Here is a 20315-nt window from a genome sequence, read left to right on the forward strand (position 1 = left end):
TAAATTACTTCTCAAATAACCATTGACAATAAAAAAAATTTTTTTTGCGGGAATTTTATATATCTATATATATAAATGGTGTCAAAAGTTTGAGTAAATTGTTTTGATTGTCTTTATTTTCTTAAGTGAACATTTTGAAGTACTACTTATAATATAATATCTTTATTCATTATTTCATTTTGTGTTTTGTTTACTTTATTTAAAAAAATATTTTTAATTTATTTGAGGCATGCGTTATCAATATGAAAATGGGGACAAATTTTCCTCGCATATTCGAATACTCTGCTAAATCGAATATTGTATGATCAAACCGATGGTATTCTTTTAAATTGGACAAACCGATGATTGATAAAATACATTTATTATTATTATTTTTTTTTAATTACTGTTATTTAAAATTTGTGCGAGAAGAGATGTTATGTATCGGCCTGGCGTTTACTCGAATTAGGCTATAGATTTAGTTATTACATGTGCTCTGGATTTATTTCATTCTTGTAATTTACGTAATATCAGTATTAAATTATATTTAAATACCTTTATTTAAAAAAATGGATTATTTTTGAAATATAAAGAAAATACTATGGAAAACTTCAGAACTAAGATGTTTGTTTTAAATACAGTTCAAGTTATATCGTTTTATATGTTGTCTTGTAGAGCAGGTTATTTTTAGCCTATATATTTTTTTTCTTAAAAAGTAGGACTTTTCCTACAAGGTATTGAGTTGAATGTAGAACACGTGAGTGCTTTTATAACTCTCATATTTTTGTATTTTTTTTATATAACCTTGCAGGCTATTTTTTTTAAAAAACCGTATAAAAACTTTATGCAATTCGATGACCACAAAGAAAAACTTATTTTTATAAAACAGTTCTGTAATTAATGTCCATAGTTTTAAACGTTTACTACTTTCTTTTTAACAAACGATAACGATACTAACCAGGAAATTCAAGATATTGCAAAATTTCAACAATTATTTTCTTTAAATCAAATTTTTAAAGGAAGTTTTTTGTAAACATTATATAAGATATTTTGAAACGGAAAATTTTACGATGCAGTAGGGTTAAAAGAAATTTTTATTTTTAAACATTACGGATTACATTATAGGTTATTATATAATATTGCAAAATCTCAAAGATGCGTTGATTTTTTGAAACATTGTTTTATACTTTTGCAGAGAGTTTTTTTTCCAAACATTTCGCAGTAAGTTATAGATTATTTTAAAACTATATAAAATCTTAAAACGAACTAATTTCTTAAAAGAAAAAAAAGATTAAAAAAATTACATTTTTAAAGACGATGTTTTTTTCCTCAACATTACGCATTCACGACAAGTTATTGTAAAATGTTGCAAAATCTTTAGATACATTTATTTTTTATAATTTTTTTACAGAAAGTGCTTTATTTTGAAACATTACGCATTACGTTATAGGTTGTTGTAAATGTTACAAAATCAGTCTGTCTAAATTTTTTTAAAAAAAATTTCCATTCTAACTGGAAATTTTTTTAGATTTTCAAAAATGGAAAATAATCTATTGTAAATTACAATTGTATATAAATGTATAAATGTTATTTTTACAAGTTATGATAACCTGTCTGAAATGGTCTTATCAAAGTGTTTTTTTATAATCATTTTTATTATTATTAATTGTATTTTATTATTTATATTATTTTATTATTTATATTATTTTATTATTTATATTATTTTATTATTTATATTATTTTATTATTTATATTATTATCTTTGCATTTCATCGTTTATATTATGTATTTTATTCCAATTATTAGTATTATTTTATTACTAACTTTATTATTTTAATTTTTAATATTTAGTGACATAAATATGCTGATAACTATTCCCTTTCAACCACTTACATGTCATTTAACTTAACTAATTAACTAACTTGATAAAAGGCACATTTTCTTTTTTCCCGTTACTTAATCAGAAATTAAAGAGATAGTAAACTTTTTCATCAATGCTGGCGCTTATCGTGCAGCGTCCTACTAATCGAGTTTCTTAGTTATTTCGCTTAATGACCAAGAACATATTTAGTAATTAAAATCTATTTTATTACAGTGATTGTTTCGAATTGTACTATATTTATTGTTTTCCGGTTCTGAATTAAAGTTTTGGGAAACGTAGGAAGCTATAATGGAGATATTTAAGGGTATTTTTCGAATTTATTTTGGCCAAGTAAAATAGTAAACCATATTTTAAGTATCTTAAACACGCAGCGAAATCGTAATTTATATATATTTATAAAACAAATTTAAATTTATTTATCATAAAAGTCGTTTTTAAGAATCTAAATTCGTACAACGTAAGTTTAATATCACTATTATAAATTTGTAGGTTCTATGGCAACTTTGTAAAAAATAACTGTTGTGAAATTAAGTTTTTTTTTAAAACTAATTTTTTAAAAAAATGTGCTAAGTGATTTAGGAAAATTGATAATATCACATTACGAATTTATTTAAATTTGTTAGTTTATTTTTCAGAAAAAGAAAAACTTTCATAAGAGAAGTTTGAAAAACGGAATCAAATGCTATGACCATTTTCTTAAATACGCATTTTGAGTTATGTCCACTTTCTTAAATATACGCTTCGAGCTGTGTCCAGTTTTTAAAACACGTATTTTGATATCTGTCCATTTTCTTAAACATGCATTTTGAGCTTTGTCCATTTTTGTCAACATGCATTTTGAGCTTTGTCCATTTTTTGAACATGCATTTTTACCTGTGTCTCACCGGCGTTACGTACGTTTATTTCGGAAGGGCTATTAACTATTCGAAATGTGCTGAAATTAGCATTCATTTTGTTCTACTTACCGACTACTGCTTGTTCTCAAATATTGTGTGTTATTTCTTTAAATATAATAATATTTCAATTAGTAATAAAATACTAAACATTCATAAAACTCAAAAATACTCAACTTACATTAATATTTTTGATTAAAATAAAATACTTATTTCTGCAATTGTTTTCTAAATTTTGACTTTCAAACTTTCATTTTTTAGCAAAATATAATTGATAAAAAGACATGTATATATTTTGCGAATAAATTACTGTGGAGCAATCTGTGCGTTGAATGTAATTGGAAGATGAGTTTATCAAAATTCTTAACGAAAATGTGAATAATTCATAATAAATTCACAATTCATATTTTATTAACAGTTTATGTATACAGATTTCACTTTTTACCAAGGTTAGTGATTTTCACTGATCTTAACTTCTATTAAATTAAATGTAATAAAAGCTGGCTTATTTTACACGAAACCTATATTAAATGCATATCTTCATCAATACTGGTAATTTATTAAGCAAAATTTAATTCTATTGAATATACTCGAATTCTATTTGCAATCGATATTTAATAATGATGCTCACAAATCCTAATTTTTAATAAACAAAATGTAGTTAAAACACTCTAATTCCTATTTGCAATCGATATTTAATAATGATGCTCACAAATCCTAATTTTTAATAAACAAAATGTAGTTAAAACACCCTAATTCCTATTTGCAATCGATATTTAATAATGGTTTCTCACAAATCCTAATTTTTAATAAGCAAAATGTAGTTAAAACACTTTAATTCCTATTTGCAATCGATATTTAATAATGATGCTCACAAATCCTAATTTTTAATAAATAAAATGTAGTTAAAACACTCTAATTCCTATTTGCAATCGATATTTAATAATGGTTTTTCGCAAATCCTAATTTTTAATTAACAAAATGTAGTTAAAACACTTTAATTCCTATTTGCAATCGATATTTAATAATGATGCTCACAAATCCTAATTTTTAATAAACAAAATGTAGTTAAAACACTCTAATTCCTATTTGCAATCGATATTTAATAATGGTTTTTCGCAAATCCTAATTTTTAATTAACAAAATGTAGTTAAAACACTTTAATTCCTATTTGCAATCGATATTTAATAATGATGCTCACAAATCCTAATTTTTAATAAACAAAATGTAGTTAAAACACTCTAATTCCTATTTGCAATCGATATTTAATAATGGTTTTTCGCAAATCCTAATTTTTAATTAACAAAATGTAGTTAAAACACTCAATTCCTATTTGCAATAGATATTTAATAATGGTTTTTCGCAAATCCTAATTTTTAATTAACAAAATGTAGTTAAAACACTCAATTCCTATTTGCAATCGATATTTAATAATGGTTTTTCGCAAATCCTAATTTTTAATAAACAAAATGTAGTTAAAACACTCTTAATTCCTATTTTCAATCGATATTTAATAATGATGCTCACAAATCCTAATTTTTAATAAGCAAAATGTATTTCAAACACTCTAATTCCTATCTGCAATTAATATTTAATAATGGTTTTTCACAAATCCTAATTTTTAATAAACAAAATGCAGTTAAAACACTCATAATTTACTCGCAACCTATATGCAAAACGAGAAATATTCAACAAGTCCATTAACCCAGTAGCGAAAGAAAAATAGGCAATCACCAAAAGAAGGAAAATTATCTATGCAAAAAAGTCTGTCCAAATGACCATGACCGGTCATCAGATGGAAAGTCCTCGGAAAATCTACGCATCTCCAATCTCACGCGAAATAATCAATCCCAAAAAATCCCAAATGGATCAATAGAATGAAATGCCGACGCCTTCTTTCCGAATGTTAAGAAACTTTTTGAAGGATGCAAAACTACAAGAAGAAATCGTCTGATAAAGAAAGTGTCCCATTTTCCAGACTTGTTTTAAGCCAGATGTATTGGACCTTCGCGCCGGCCGTTGTCTCGCGGAACGAGCGGGTACAAATGCTGAAAAGAAGAAGGTCACTAGCCTCTGACTGTGACGTCACTTCCGGAAAAAGAACTTCGGAAAGATCGGATGAATTTCGGAAAGGCAGCCTCATCCCCAAGTGATGAGGAAGATGATTAATTCCTCTTAGGGTTAAGGTTTATTGGGGGGTGGCTACTGAACTAATGATAAAACTTGGAGGCATTTAAAGTGTCGAGTATATGCTAATGCTAATGTTAAAATAGGGTAAAAACTTTGCACGTATGTTTTCTTTAAGAAATAAAGTAAAATGAGCTTTTAAAGTTACCTTTAATATTGTATAAATAATTCCTCAGTAAAAATAATTTGATAAGCCTTTTTAAATTAAAAAAACAATCCGTTTTTTTAATTTTAGCACTTGGCTCGTACGGGGTGTTGCGTTATCTCCGCCTTAAATATATATTTTTAGAATTATTTGAAAAAAGGAGATTATTAAGTATGCTCATTAGAAATCGGCAAATTAACATTTAAGCGAGGAAAAACTAAAAGGCCTCTGAAATCTTACGATTCACTGCTGAGGAAGACGGAATTAAGGACATCAAAAACCTGTTTGATTTCTAGAGAAAACAGAAATGAGAAAAGTTGAATATCATAAACACTTTCAAGTCTTATATGACATTCAAACAGGCTTTGATATATTCAATCCCGCTTTTCTATACAAAGATTCATTATAGATTACAGATTATCCATTATAGATTCATTAGAATTAATATTTTTTTTGTTTTTTTTGTATGTGTGTTTTCCTGTCTTAAATATTAATTTGCGATTCCTGATGTGCATACTTTTTTGACTTTTGAATAAAATCACACTACAGGAGAGTGTATGTAATACACAACAAGACAGGTTTGATTGCAAAAGAAAACAGAGAGGAGTTAAAAGTTGATTATTAGAAACATCTTCAAGTTTCAACCTAAAATTAAGCCTGTTTTGATGTTTATTTACTTCAAATTTCCTATGCTGCGATTTGTCACTCTCGATAGTGTTTTTGTTTTTTTTACTAGCTTAAATAGTAATTTGGAAAAGAGTTCCGATACATTTTCAAAAATAAATTGTTTTATTGTCTTTGATAAGGGTTCTAAATATTAAGTGCAGTCTTTAGTATGTATTATACGACTGGGATGCCATGAAACAAGTGCCACTACTTGGATTGTTTGATAGTTTCTATTTCTAAGAAAAACAATTACTGACATTAGGATCATGGTTGAAAAAAATCTTGCCACATTTCCGATGATGTAGTTTTGTAGTTTAAGTCAGCTGAGGACTAACTGATTGAAATTAGAAATTTAAAAAAGCCGTGAATTTAAAGTATTATGTCAAAGAGATGGCAGACTAATTTTCTTAAAATCAGACATTTAAAAGCCGTCGATGTAAAGTACTATGTCAAAGAGATGGCAGACCAATTTTCTATTTGATAAAGTAGTAATTAATAATTTTTACTTGCCTGGTATCCCCTACAATGATGAATTTTTGATGTTAGGGGCCTTTACCTGGCATTCCTGACATTGATATTTTTTTTATGTAAAAGACTGTTGCCCGATATAAGTTTACCGGTATTCTCAACTATGACAATTTTCCTAATCTATCTTAAATGAGGAATTTATATCCACGTATAAGAGAAAAATAAATAAATAAAATTAAAAGAATAATAATAATAAAAATTATTCTGTTGGCTTAAAAAAAGAATAAATATAATAATATTAATAAAAAGAAATACAGAAGTGACCACCTCGAAGCGTCGAAAGATTTAGAATACATTTTGTTATTAAGAGGGGAAATGTTTATCGAAAATTTATCCCGTCTGCTGTGCTAGGCATGGAAAAAATGCAACAACCTGTAACAGAATTGAAAACCCTCTCCCGTATAAAGTCAACTTGATCCATGTGTTAATGATAATTTATTTTTCTCTTTTAGATTATTAAACCACCATGCTCAGAGTAAATTTCGCATTTGGATGCTGATCAGTGCGTACTCAGTCTACTCTCCCACCCTTTAAATCTGAATATGTTAAAATAGAAAGAAAAAAATTTTTTTTTCTTAAATATTCCGATTTTTGTAATTCGATTTTACCTATAGTGCCCGGGGGCTCAGACGATCAAGCACCCGCTCCTCCTGATGAGGTGACCCAGGTTCGAATCCCAGCGATGGCTGGCCGATACGAATTCTGCTTCCGGCTCGTACTAAACAAACTCAGTACCAACGTAAAATATTCTCAGTGATAGACGGATCATGGGTCAGACTTCCCTTGGAAAGTTTCGTGGTTTTCCTTTCCATGTAACGCAAATACGGGTTAGTTCCATCAAAAAGTCCTCAACGAAAGTTAGTTTGCCCTAATTTTTGATCCAGTTTGTCTTCCCGGTTGGGCTCAAGGCTACAAAATTGAACATTAAATAATCGTAAACCCAAAAATGTGTCTGCTGTTCAACACCAGCTATAAAATTAAATACGATTGAGCCAATTAAGTTTAACTTCGAAAGAAAAATCATTATTTTCTTAAATGTAGTTTTTTTATGTGTTACTTATTTCTTCATGCATTACTTCTTATTTTTCTTGTGCTTCTTTTATTTTCCTATGTTTTTATAATTTGTGTGCATTTTTTTACGCGGTTTCATACGTTTCTTTAAGCCTTACTTCATATTTTTCATGTGCTCCTTCAATCATTTGATTTTGTTTTTATATTCCTTTTATATTTAGGATTTTTTTTCCGCAAAAATAAGCATTTCATGTATAGCTACGACATGCCACGAAAAATAGATCAAGTCAAATTTTTATATTAAATTAATTAATTAATTTTCTTCAAATTTTTTCTAGCCATGTCTCAGCTGGTGTCAATTTATTAACCTGCCTACTGAAAACTTATCAATGATCAATCAGTGTGGCAACCAACTGGAATACGTTTCATTTCAGAATAGAATAGTGTAAATTACTGGATGTCATTAATAACCACAATATTACGGCCATTGATCGGTAATAGTCAAGTGGTATAGTTCGGACTCTGGTTTGCACATCTCCATTTCCTTTAGCAGTTATGGCGTACCAGAATTAATCATATAAATTATGACTCATTTTGTATTTAGTACAGCTATAGTCAGTAGTTTCTACATTAAATTTTAATAATCAAAACATTTTTCAAGATTCTTCTAAATAAACAAGTTCATCCTTCATATTCTAGTTTCGGTTCAGCGCTTCCAGATGTTGAGCAATTCGTTCTAAAGTTCTTTCTACTACCTCTGCTGTATGTATGATTAAAATTTTGACCTCCGTTGCCGTAAAAAGAGAAAAATTTTCTGACAGCAGGAAAAATCTTCCATCCGTAACGAAGTAGACACGAGGTGGAAGTGTGGCTATGACGGAACAATAGTTGATGGTACGTAATTTTCTAATTTTAATAACACCCATAAGTTTGAAGCCTGAACATGTTAAATGCACCAATCTTCAAAGAACTGAAGTGCAGATTCGTAACGCCTGCATATCGTGCTTTCATTTTATATTATAGAAGTAATCTTCAATTTTTATAATAATTGTCGTTTGCATAAATGTAGAACCTAGTGGAAGAGCATGTTTAGAGAATATTAGAAAATCGGTTTTAGAATGCACGGGAACATTAAAAAGCTGTAAACAAAACTTCTTGTTCCAGAGAAAACTGCCTTATTTTTAAAAATATATATGGTTACTGATAAAATGTAGATATCAATTGTTCTAAAGATTATCTAGCTAATGTGCAGCTTAACTAATATAGAAGTTATAGGGGGGAAAATTGAGCTATACTTATAGTCACTAGCATAAATGCAGAATCTAGTGGAAGAGCATGTTTAGAGAAACTTAGAAAATTTGCTTTTAAATGTACGAGAACATTAAAAAGCAGTAAGCAAAACATTTTGTTCCATATTATAGAAGTAATCTTCAATTTTTATATTAATTGTCGTTTGTATAAATGTAGAACGTAGTGGAAGAGCATGTTTAGAGAGTATTAGAAAATCAGCTTTGAAATGTACGGGAACATTAAAAAGCTGTGAACAAAACTTCTTGTTCCAGAGGAAACTGCCTTATTTTTAAATATATATATGTTACCGTTAAAATGTAGAAATCAATTATTCTAAAGATTATGATGTTCAGCTTAACTAATAAAGAAGTAATAGGGGGAAATGATTGAACTATTATTTTTATATTTACAGTCACTGGCATAAATGCAGAACCTAGTGCAAGAGCATGTTTTGAGAAACTTAGAAAGTCGGCTTTTAAATGTACGAGAGCATTAAAAAGCTGTAAGCAAAACATTTTGTTCCACTGAAAACTGCCTTATTTTTCAAAATATATTTGTTATCGCTAAAGTGTAGAAATCAGTTATTCAATTAGACTAGCTTCATTCAGAATAAGTAGGTGATCTGTGAAAGTACCAAAAACTTGCTTCATTTCCCAAATTACTTAGATAATCTGCAAACTACCTAGACCAGCGGATGGGGAACCCTAAATCAGCGATTAACAAATGATGTTCCTCGCAACCCTATAAGTACCCCCTAGGATCGCAAGGATTCCGAAAGCTAATTTTTTTTTTTTTTAAATCAGTAATAATTTTGGAAACTTGGCATTATATTTTTATCAATGCAATAAACCATAATTTCCTTGATAGTTTTGTTACTTTTATGAAATTATTTAAGTAAAAACGCCAGTTGAAGGAAAAATGCCAAAATTTATTTAAAAAAATTGCTTCAGTATTTATTGTTGAACTTTTCAATTCAAAATAAAATGACTAAATTCAAGAATATCGAATTTTGTTTCTTTAGAGGAACAAAGTTCGAAATATAACTTATTCGACTTGTTCTCAGCATTTATAAGAGTTCTTTTTCGAAAACCATAATTCAGCTTATTTTATTCGTCTTTAGCAAATTTATGTACCAAAAACAAATCCAGAACTGGACAAGGTACCACTCCAGGCCTGCGAATTCAACTGTTTGACCTTTTATTTTAAGAGTTTTATTGTTAAAATGATTGTTGAAAAAATTCTTCACTTTAAATATTTTATTTTATAACCGTCGTTGAACAGCCAACCCAATTTTATGGGTTTGCGACTACTAATGTTCAACTCCGTAGCCTTGTAATTTTGAACCCAATCTGGAGGACAAAGGAATTCCTGGATCGAGTATTGGGAGAAATTTTGCCTTCTTGGAGAACTTTTTGATGGAGCTAACCCGCATTTGCTTTACATGGAGAGGAAGACCACGCTAACCTCCCACGGTTAGCCTGACGGCAAGGGGACTCTAACCCAGGATCCGTCTACCACTGAGGATATTTCACGTCAGCACTGTGGTCGGTGCAAGCCGGATGCGGAATTCGTATCGACTGGTATTCGAACCTGATTCGCTTCGTTGGAAAGCGAACGCTCTATCCCCTGAGCCATCGTGGCTCTCACTTTAAATATTATCAAAATTGGTCAGTATGTTCACGGCTGCTAATAAATTTTATTTAGATGTTTTGGGGTTTCGCCAAAAGATGCTTCATCATCTAGGGTTCCGTAATAGTAAAAATTTGGGAACAGCTACCCTAAATGATCAACCTTCTTTTAGCGGAACAAAGACTTTTTTTTAAACAAATTATAAGGACTGCGAATGTATTAACCAATAAAAGACTATTATCTGATTGAAAACTTTATCTTCAAAAATATACATAAATGAAATGACTGTTGGCATGTTTCAAGCGCATCAAAAATAGGCTCCCATTTTCAAGACTTGACAGACATCAATAAAACGAAACGAAAATGATTTATAAAAAAAAGCAAAGTTGCCAACGAAAAATGAAAAAAATAAATGTAAGAAACAAAACTAGAAAAACCACAAAAGGATGAAAAATAGAACAAGAGGCGAAACAGGGTCAATACATTTCCACGCGTTATAGAGAGGTAGGGAGGAACAAATGTCGTTAACAAGAGAATCAGCATTCATATGAATGAAACAAGATTCCAGTGTATCAAAATGAGCTGATGTGGCTGGGGTGGAAATAATTTTAGCATTGCCGAAATTGAATTTATGCTCAAGATTCCAACAATGTGTAGCAATTGAAGATTTTTCGAAATCTTGATAACGGACATATATCGCTCATGGGCTGCAATAGCGGCACAACTCAAAAAATCAAGTTTTGAGATAAGTGAGTTTAAAGTTTTCATTGCTAAGCAAAATGCATAAGAAATGCTTCAGTTTGCTTAAACGAAGATTGCCTTCAAGTTGAATTATGAGCTGTGCTAGTATTGCTGCTGAAAGAATGTGTATTTTTATATTTACACATGTTCTAAGTCCAAAACGTGTGTTTTTTGAGTTGTGTCACTATTGCAGCCCATAAGCGATATGTCGTGTTCCTTAAGTCTGAATTATAAAGCGCGCGTCTTATAGAAGACTTTTTTTTTCTTTGCGAAAATATTAACTTAATTTGAGGAATTAAATTTTTTTATCGTCTTATCATTAATAATCTTAAATTAGGTTTTATGAGCCACTCATAACCGAATAGTTCATTACCGAGAGAATATATATCGCCCAACCGAGAGAATATATATCGCTTTCCAATGTGACGGCTCAGGGGATAGAGCGTTCGCCTTCCAATGCGACGAACGGGGTTCGAATCCCAGTCGATACGAATTCCGCATCCGGCTTGCACTGACCCCAGTGCTGGCGTGAAATATCCTCAGTGGTAGACGGATCATGGGTTAGAGTTCCCTGAAATGAATGAAAAAAAAAATCTTTTCTAACTACTTTTTTTAGAATTTATGTTTTAGCATAAATATAATTCCAATAATATTAACAGATTTTTTTTAGTAGTTATTAGACGGTTTTTTATAATTGAAAATTCCGAAATATATTTTTGCTTGTAATTAAAGCGGCAGAAAAAAATTCTTTGAAAGATAGTAAAATAACATCTTTGCTGGAACAACAGCAGCAACGTTTCTGTCCGCTTAAATTAACATAATGTTATCTATTTTTAGCTGTAATTTTTTTTCTATAATCAGCGCATTAATTGACAGAATCAATCATCAATCACTTTAATGTGGGTGTCTCGATCCTGATTGGTTGTTGAAAAGTGGCATTTGTGTACGTTAACAACTCTCTTTTCATTCTATTTCGAGTACGCCCCGTCAAGCATCAATTCTCTTAAATGATGCATTCTATATTCTTTTACAAAGATTTTAATTCTGTCACTATATGTTTCCTACTTAACACAAGGAGAGGCCCTGTAGAACATAAACAAACTAATTATGCACCGAAGTTGCCAGGTACACAAAACATCTCGGTTACAATAAAATACATAAACGAATAATAAATCTAAGTTGAGTAAAAGACGCGGATAAGAAAGAATTGTATTTCCACAAATTTGATGTGTGATACGGTGCTGTATTTAATTAACTTCACGTTAATTAATATTCTAACTTATATGGTGAAACTGAGCTCGACTTTAACTCGTCATTTTACTTATAAATGATCAGCTGAGAGCAACGATGGCTCAGAAGATAGAGCGATCCCCTTCAAATGAGGTGAACCGGGTTCGAATCCCAGCTATGGCTGGTTATTGTGAATTCCGCACCCGGCTTGCACCGACCACAGTGCTGACGTGAAATATCCTCAGTGGTAGACGAATTATGGGTTAGAGTCCTCTTGCTGTCAGGCTAACCATGGAAGGCTCTTGTGGTCTTCCTCTCCATGTAACTCAAATGCGGGTTAGTTCTATCAAAAAAGGTTCTCCAAGAAATCAAATTTCTCCCATTATTTGATCCAGGAGTTCCCTTGTCTTCTGGAATGATTTCACAATTACAAGGCTACGTAGTTGAACTTTAGTAGTCGTAAGTCCAAAATTGGGTCGGCTGTTCAACGACGGCTATTAAAAGAATAGGTCACATATGCGGGTATTCGTGATCTTCTTCTTGAAGTGCAAGTACCCAATGAAGGAAATTTCACTTCTTATGCATTTATCGGTATCTAAAGAAGTAAGTCATACAATAGATCAAATGAGAGAAGCACACTTTTGAACTTTAACGATACAGATGCGCCCATTACCTAAGTAGATTAAGGAAAACTCTTGAGTTCACTCTTTAACGGACACCCTACAGATAAGTTGGCATATTTAACGGATTTCACGCTGTAGCTGCAACATGTATGTTGCATGCTAATTTTACTTCGTTTTATAACTGTCGTTGAATAGTCGAACTAATTCTGGGTTTACGACTACCAATGTTCAACTCCGTATTGTTTTTAGCGGGACTAACCAGCATTTGCATTACATGGAGTGGAAAACCATGAAAATCACCCACTGTTAGCCTCGCGGCAAAGGGATTGTAGCCCATGATCCGTCTACCACGGAGGATATTTTACGTCAGCACTGTGGTCGGTGCGAGCCGTGTGCGGCTTTCATATCGACCAGCTGAAGCTCGAACCCGGTTCACATCAAGCGCTCTATTCCCTGAGGTACGCCGGCTCGTTGTAGGTAATTAGAAACTTCGACTCTTTTCAAACTGTTGCCGTGGGGCCGGGATAACCTGGTTGGTAGGGCACTGGGCCCCTGTCTAAGTGGTCGTGGTCGATTAACCCCACCGGCCGAAGACTCCCCGTGCAGTAAATGGTGATTTAGGCACGTTAAATTTGTCGAGTCATGAAGTCCTTCATGTTCCCACAACAAATCATACTACTGTGGGTACTGATTCAAGAGTTTCCTTGTCTTCTGGATTAGTTCAAAATTGCACGGCTGCGCAGTTGGACATTAGTAGTAGTAAACCCAAAATTGGGACGGCTGTTGAATGACTGTTATATATAAATAAAAACAAAACTGTCGCCGTCATTTTGCAATGCACCAGAACAATTAAAAAAGTTCGCTGTATTTGCTAATCAGAATAACACTTTTTAGACTTATTACAAGGGACCCGGATACTTTTAGGGTACTGAGAAAATATATCATTTGTTGTTCAATTAGCCTGATTTATTTTAAGCTATTTAGCCCAAATACTTTTCGTCTAATTAGAAAATATATCTAATTAGTTTAATTATCGATTTATATAATTGTTTAATTAGCCTTCTACAACTTATTTGGTTGACTACACTACTCTATTAAAATAATACACCTTAATAAGGCTTATTGCAATAGGCTTAAGCATATTCAGGCTGATTGAGTAAATCTTCGTAAATTTATCAATTCACCAAACGGCATATAGTCTGATTGTTATAAGCCATAAACATAATAGGTCTTCTCAAATTACCCATCGAATTGCAAAATGCAAGTAGCATTGGCAAAATTTCGGATTTTTCAAATAGTCCACGACATAAACAGAAGAAATCTCTAAAATACTTTTGGAAGGTAGACTTAACTTTTCTTTAACCCTTTTAAGTTTTGAGCGACTGACGTGGTGCCCAGACGTAGTAAAGTGGCTATGAGCAACAATATGAGTTAGCTTACTACCCTACTTGTTAGAAAACTGCTTCGTTAGCCCTTCTACAATACAATAATGGTAAATGATATGGGGAGGGGGACAAATTAAATTAAAACCTTGTACTTCATCATCGATTTATTGCAAATCAAGACGTTGTGGGCGTTAATGTTAAGGAACGCGTTGTCTGATAGTGATTTCGACCGATTTTGTTAAGGCTTGAAGCTTGCCGCATCATCAAAAATGGAATATAGCTGGTGTATTCAAATTTCTATTAGAGCCCTGTGACTTATGACAATACAAGTGTCAATCCTTTCTTGACCATTACAAGCAAAATTTATCGAGAATAATAGTTTTTGCCAACTTTCCGGATGGCTAGTGTTCTCAAATTTAAGCTGGAGTCAATTGGAAGGCAATATAAGTTTGATTCATTACCTTACTGTTACTAGAGTGCCTGTATTGGCACTCTAACTATTACTAGTAGATTTTATCACTAATCGTCAATCAGAATATTGACTACCCTCTAAATAAGCAAATAACAGATACAAAACTAAAAATAAAACAAATAAATAACTAAATAAATAATATAAATAAATAAATAAAATAAACCGGATTAAAAAAGAGAAAATAATTCTATTTTTGTGGCACCTTCGAAAATGAAATGCTCTACGTTTTAGGTGACACAAAAATAGAATTATTATTTTTAAAAAAGACAAAATAATTCTATTTTTGTGGCACCTTCGAAAATGAAATACTCTACGTTTTGGGTGACACAAAAATAGAATTATTTTCTCTTTTTAGTACACTTTTAAAAAAAAACAGTTTTTATTATTATTTCTTAAATGTCAATAATAATAACTATTATCTCATCAATAACTATTGTTGCTATATATTTTATTTTAAAACTATTTTTAATTTTTAGAATCAATGCGTTTAAAAAAAATCATATTTAATCTTTGTTATTGTTATTTTTTTAATAGAGAGATATTTAGTGATTGCTTAATTCTAGTACAAATAATGATTAGTTAATGATTTTCACTCAAAATATACAAATCCGGAAAGCTTTTCCCCCTTTTTTTATATAAATAAAAAAGTAATTGACAGTTAAAAATTTTCCAGGACAGTTAAAATTAAAAAAAAAAACTCTTTTAAGAACTGAGGTATTGTCAGTTTTTAAGTTATCGATTTCTTAGTGCGAAAGGTGTATAACACAACACATTACTGATTAGATAAGGTTGTTTTTATCTGAAAACAACGAACATGTTCCCAAACAGTCTCAAAATCTATTTCTGATACGTCACATTACAACAGCTCATATTTATTTTCACTATCTATTTTTACATAAATTATTTTATAATTTCTGTAATCAAATATATTCACCATCGTTAACATTTGAGTAGTACTTATCATGAGTTATATAATAAGTCAGTGATTCTCAACCTTTTTTTCGTTGCGGCACACTTTTAACGATTTCAAAATTTGACGGCACACAATGAAAAAATTAGATTAAAAGTTGTTTAATTACCTATTTTACACTGTGTTAAGTAGTTTGTGATAATAATTTTGAATGTGGAATAAAATAATATGCACTGCAAAATCACATTTATTAAGGGATTAATTATTTCTTTCGACCAATTTTTTATTAGTTAGTAACAGTTATTTTTTTGCTAGTTATAAATTGTTAGCTTGTTTTCTATAATTATTAACTGTTTTTTTTTTCATTTCTTGTTAACCAGTTTTTTGCTAATTATTAATTGTTAGCTTAATTTTTGTTAATTATCCTTTGTTAATTTGTTTTTTATATATTTGTTTTTTTAGTTATCCTTTGTTAGTTTGCTTACTAATTGCATATCTTACTTAAATGATCAGCTCTTACAACATTTTTTTAAAATTGTGTGTTAAACACTTCCATCTTATTTTAAGATTGTCAGAGACAATACAATCGCCGACGAAGATGCTATCACGCTGTTAAAGCGTGGGAAAATTATAAAAAGTATATATATATACACTTTTCTTTATTTTAAACTTTACTCATAATAAAAAAAAGCATTATAATTTTTATTGCATCATTTCTAATATTTGGCGGCACATTTTTAAGAATTTGGCGGCACACAAAAGTGCCGCGGCACAGTGGTTGAGAATCACTGTAATAAGTAATGTTCGCATGTTTTGCTTTTTATCATTTTGCATATTTCGCCTGCTACACTTTTCGCCTTAAAGACATTTTGCATATTTCGCCTCCTGCACTTTTCGCCTTAAGACATTTTGCAATTATAAACTGCCAATGGACTTTTTTCACCTTAAACTTTTCGCAGTAAATATAAAATTTAATTGAAGTTAGCGATAGTTCATATTTTTTACTTTTTATTTTTACACTTGAACTTTGCACTTTTTAAAAAAAAATAATAAAAAAATTCTTTTTAGTTTAACACTTACATTACTTTTTTAAAATTGTTATTTTTCATAAACACAATTTCAATTCATGCATATGAAATTGTTTATCCCATTAAATTATAAAACCCATTTTACATGAAGCTAAACAAGTATAACTGTAAAATATATTAAGCCGCATTTTCGATTTTTTAATTGTGAATTTTTTCAGGTGTATTTTAGGTGCGTTTTTTGTGATTTTTTTTTCGATATTAATCCATCAATTTCGATATTAATTTTTTCGATTATTAAGTCCTGGAATTTTAATTTTTTTTCCATCTTAAAGCTAAGACGTTTTTCTTTGAAATGGGCCATTTTATTTATTCTTAGGATGATATTTTCTGTATTTAAAAAAATAATTTATGAAACCCATTTTTTCACCAAATTTTTTAAATTGTGACATCCATGAATATATCTATATCGCAGATTTTAACTTCGAATTTTAATAAGTATATGCAGTTAACTTTTCCCTTTCATTTAAGATCCTAAAGAAGTAAAGCAAATAGTTTGACTATTTTTAATTAATTTTTTAAACCTATAGAAAATCAAACATTTCTAATTCCCAAGGCAATCTTTCCTGCTTTAAATCTAAGAAAGACATTGGTAATCTTTCTGCTGTTTTTAAATACATAATTTTATTAATATTTTTTACGTTCTTTAATTTTTATTCCTACTATTTTTATAACCGTCGTTGAACAGCCGACCCAATTTTTTGTAGGGTTTACGACTACTAATGTTCAACTCTGTAGCCTATTAATTTTGAACCCAATCCAGAAGACAAGGGATATCCTGCATCAAGTATTGGGAAAAATTTGCCTTCGTGGAGGACTTTTTCATGGAGCTAACTCGCATTTGCTTTACATGGAGAGGAAGACCACGAGAACCTCCTATGGTTAGCCTGGCGGCAAGGGGACTCTAACCCATGATTTGTCTACTACTGAGGATAATTTACGTCAGCACTGTGGTCGGTGCGAGCCGGATGCGGAATTCGTATCGACCAGTCCTCACTGGGATTCGAAGCCAGTTCACCTCATTGGAAGGCAAATGCTCTATCCCCTGAGCCATCACGGCTCAATTACAGGGGTTGGACACATGTATCGAAAAACTTCTATACTAATTTAATGCGAACAGTTTTTGTTTACCCAGCAAATGATTTGAAGATTTTACATGGCAAAACTGCTGGCGCAATTTCAACTATCATGCTTCAAGCTTTCACAAATGATGTCCTTTTAACCCATGTGAAATTCAGATTGATTAAAATGAGAGGAAATTAACTTATTTCTAGCTTTAATACCAGCTACTTTGAAATCATGCTATAGGATTACGACATTTATATAAAAATGCTTTTAAAATTATAGTGGTATTAAAAAAAAAGGGAAATAAAGCTTATAACTTCCTACGCTTATTTTAGTCGATGCAAATTTTGCATGGGTAAAAAGGACGCCTTTCAAAAAGCTAGATCTTTCGAATACCAAAGACGGAAAATCTTCCAAAACAATTGCTTGCAAAAAAAAAAAAAAGGTTGTTAGCATAGAATTAGTGTAGAATAGAATAATTAGTAGCATAGAATTAGTGCAGATGTTACCATATTTTTGTCCAACTCCTATATTTCTTTAGAGTATTTTATTTGTATTATTTAATTCACCACTACTTATTTCAAAATAAATTTATACTTTGAACTATCATTGATTAGATATATGATTAGACTAACATTGATTAAAGTGAAAACAAAATAAGTCTGTCAAACTAACCCTACCCAGTTTCAAGCTACCGCTTTTTACTTTTTCTGTTCTAATTCTGTACGAATGCATTTAAGACACGCCCGTCCAGATGAGGTTAAGTTAACAATTTTTTTTTTTAAACCATCACTTTATTTCAAACAATGGCCGATATTTTATAAACTGTAAAATGTAAGAAATGTTCACGTTTAAAAGTAAATATTTTTGGGAAATAAAATCTTAAATTTTACGAATTTAGCTAAATAATTTTCAAAAAATAAACAAAAATTTTTTTTAGTTATTTTTTGGAGACACTTTTTTTTTTAAATTTAAAAATACTTTTGCTTTTGTAGTATTTCTACAATAGCATCATAGTCTGCTTGAATATTTATTACATACCTTGTGCAATTTACACTACATATAATAAATTTTACAGATTACAATAATTATTTTCAAAATCGAAGCATAGATTCAAAAATCGAAGCATGGATTTTAAAATCGAAGCATGTAACTTTTCTTGTCATTTGCATGAGTTATGCTTCTAAAGTTATAGAGGCATGATTCTTTTTTCTTGGACATATAAAGAAATAGAAAGAAAGAGAAAATTGCTATCATTGAATTGATCGATGTTGCCTGACATCTGATACAATTTGGAGAAAAGATTGCACTTTAGAAGTGAAATGTGTATTTTAGATTAAATTAGCGAACGTCTGTAGTTATTTAGTTAATGAATACAACAGCATACGTGTATAAATTCTTAGTTTTCTTGTCCCCAAAATGTGTCCAGCCGGATCCTATAGGGTTCCATAGAAAATTCTCAGGGGTTCCGAGAGTTTGGAGGAAAAAAAAAGAAGAAAAAAAAGTAATGAGTATTGAAACTTAATTGCATTAATATCCATTTGATTATCCATTATTACTTAATTAATATTTAGGATATTTATATGAATTTATTTAATGCTAGTGTAAAGTAAAAAAGCGAAGTTTAAAAAAATAAATAAATAAATAAAAAAGGAAAATTAACAATAACGAAATATGAAAAAACTCTGAAAACCATTCTCAACTTTTAGATCAGTGATTTTATTTTCTCCATTTCAACAAAAGCGATATTTTGTTCTATTTGATTAAAAACTTCATTTGCTTCAAAAAAATAGAGATTGGCAGCAGTAGGCGACATGTTTCAAGCTCTCAAAAACAGACGCCCATTCTCAAGACTTGCCTCACGTGACTGAGAAAAAACAAAAGTGATTTGAAAGAAAACGTAAGTTGTCCTCAAGAAAACGTCAAGATGCCGACGAAAAAGGGAAAAATAGAGGTGAGAAACAAAACAAGAAAACTCACAGTGGCCGAGAGGGGCAAATCAGGGTAAAATGCATTTCCACTCGCTTGCGTTTCCATTTTTGAGGTCTTGAAGCATGTTGACTGTTATTTTAAATTTTTATATTTTTGATGTAAATGAAGCTTCTTTTTTTTTTTTTTTTAATCAAGTAATATCTTACCACTTCAGTTTCTTGGGATTATTTATTCACATTCTGTTTATACATACATACATAAAAAATTGTAAAACCGCTGCCTTTCATACCTTTTTTTAGAAAGAAAAAAAAAAGTTAGTTTAATGAATTTTGATCTGTGGATTTTCCCTTATGGCGTGTATTCATTTTTTCTGTATAAAAATTGCTTTAACACAGATGTGTTTAGTTCTGAAACTTTTGAAGCCCGTATTTTAATGAAGTATGAGTATTTTCGTTTTTTTCCTCTCGTTTTCTAATTTATGTTGCATATCCTTCCATTACTCGGAATGTATTATTGGAATTCACGTAAGTCGATTGAAGGTCATTAAGTTCCTTTCGAATTATGTAACTACCCCCCCCCCCGTTATCCTTATTTTTGTTATTATTTTTTTTTCTAGTCGCCTGCAGCAACCATTTCATCCGCCTACAAAAACTCACTGCTTC

The 20315-nt window shown here is 30.5% G+C and overlaps 1 long non-coding RNA gene across 1 annotated transcript in view; it reads left to right on the top strand.

Annotated features, from left to right (window-relative positions):
* The first annotated feature begins 8048 nt into the window (after window positions 1-8048).
* LOC147810907 (uncharacterized) overlaps window positions 8049-20315 on the top strand; it is a 28847-nt gene continuing 16580 nt past the window's right edge. The window contains exon 1 of the long non-coding RNA XR_015433016.1: window positions 8049-8185. This is a non-coding gene — a long non-coding RNA (uncharacterized LOC147810907). The remainder of the gene's footprint in view (window positions 8186-20315) is intronic.

Source organism: Parasteatoda tepidariorum, chromosome 4 (genome assembly GCF_982258835.1).
Source record: "Parasteatoda tepidariorum strain Cologne lab strain chromosome 4, Ptep-v5.0, whole genome shotgun sequence".
Classification (NCBI taxonomy): Eukaryota; Metazoa; Arthropoda; class Arachnida; order Araneae; family Theridiidae; genus Parasteatoda; species Parasteatoda tepidariorum.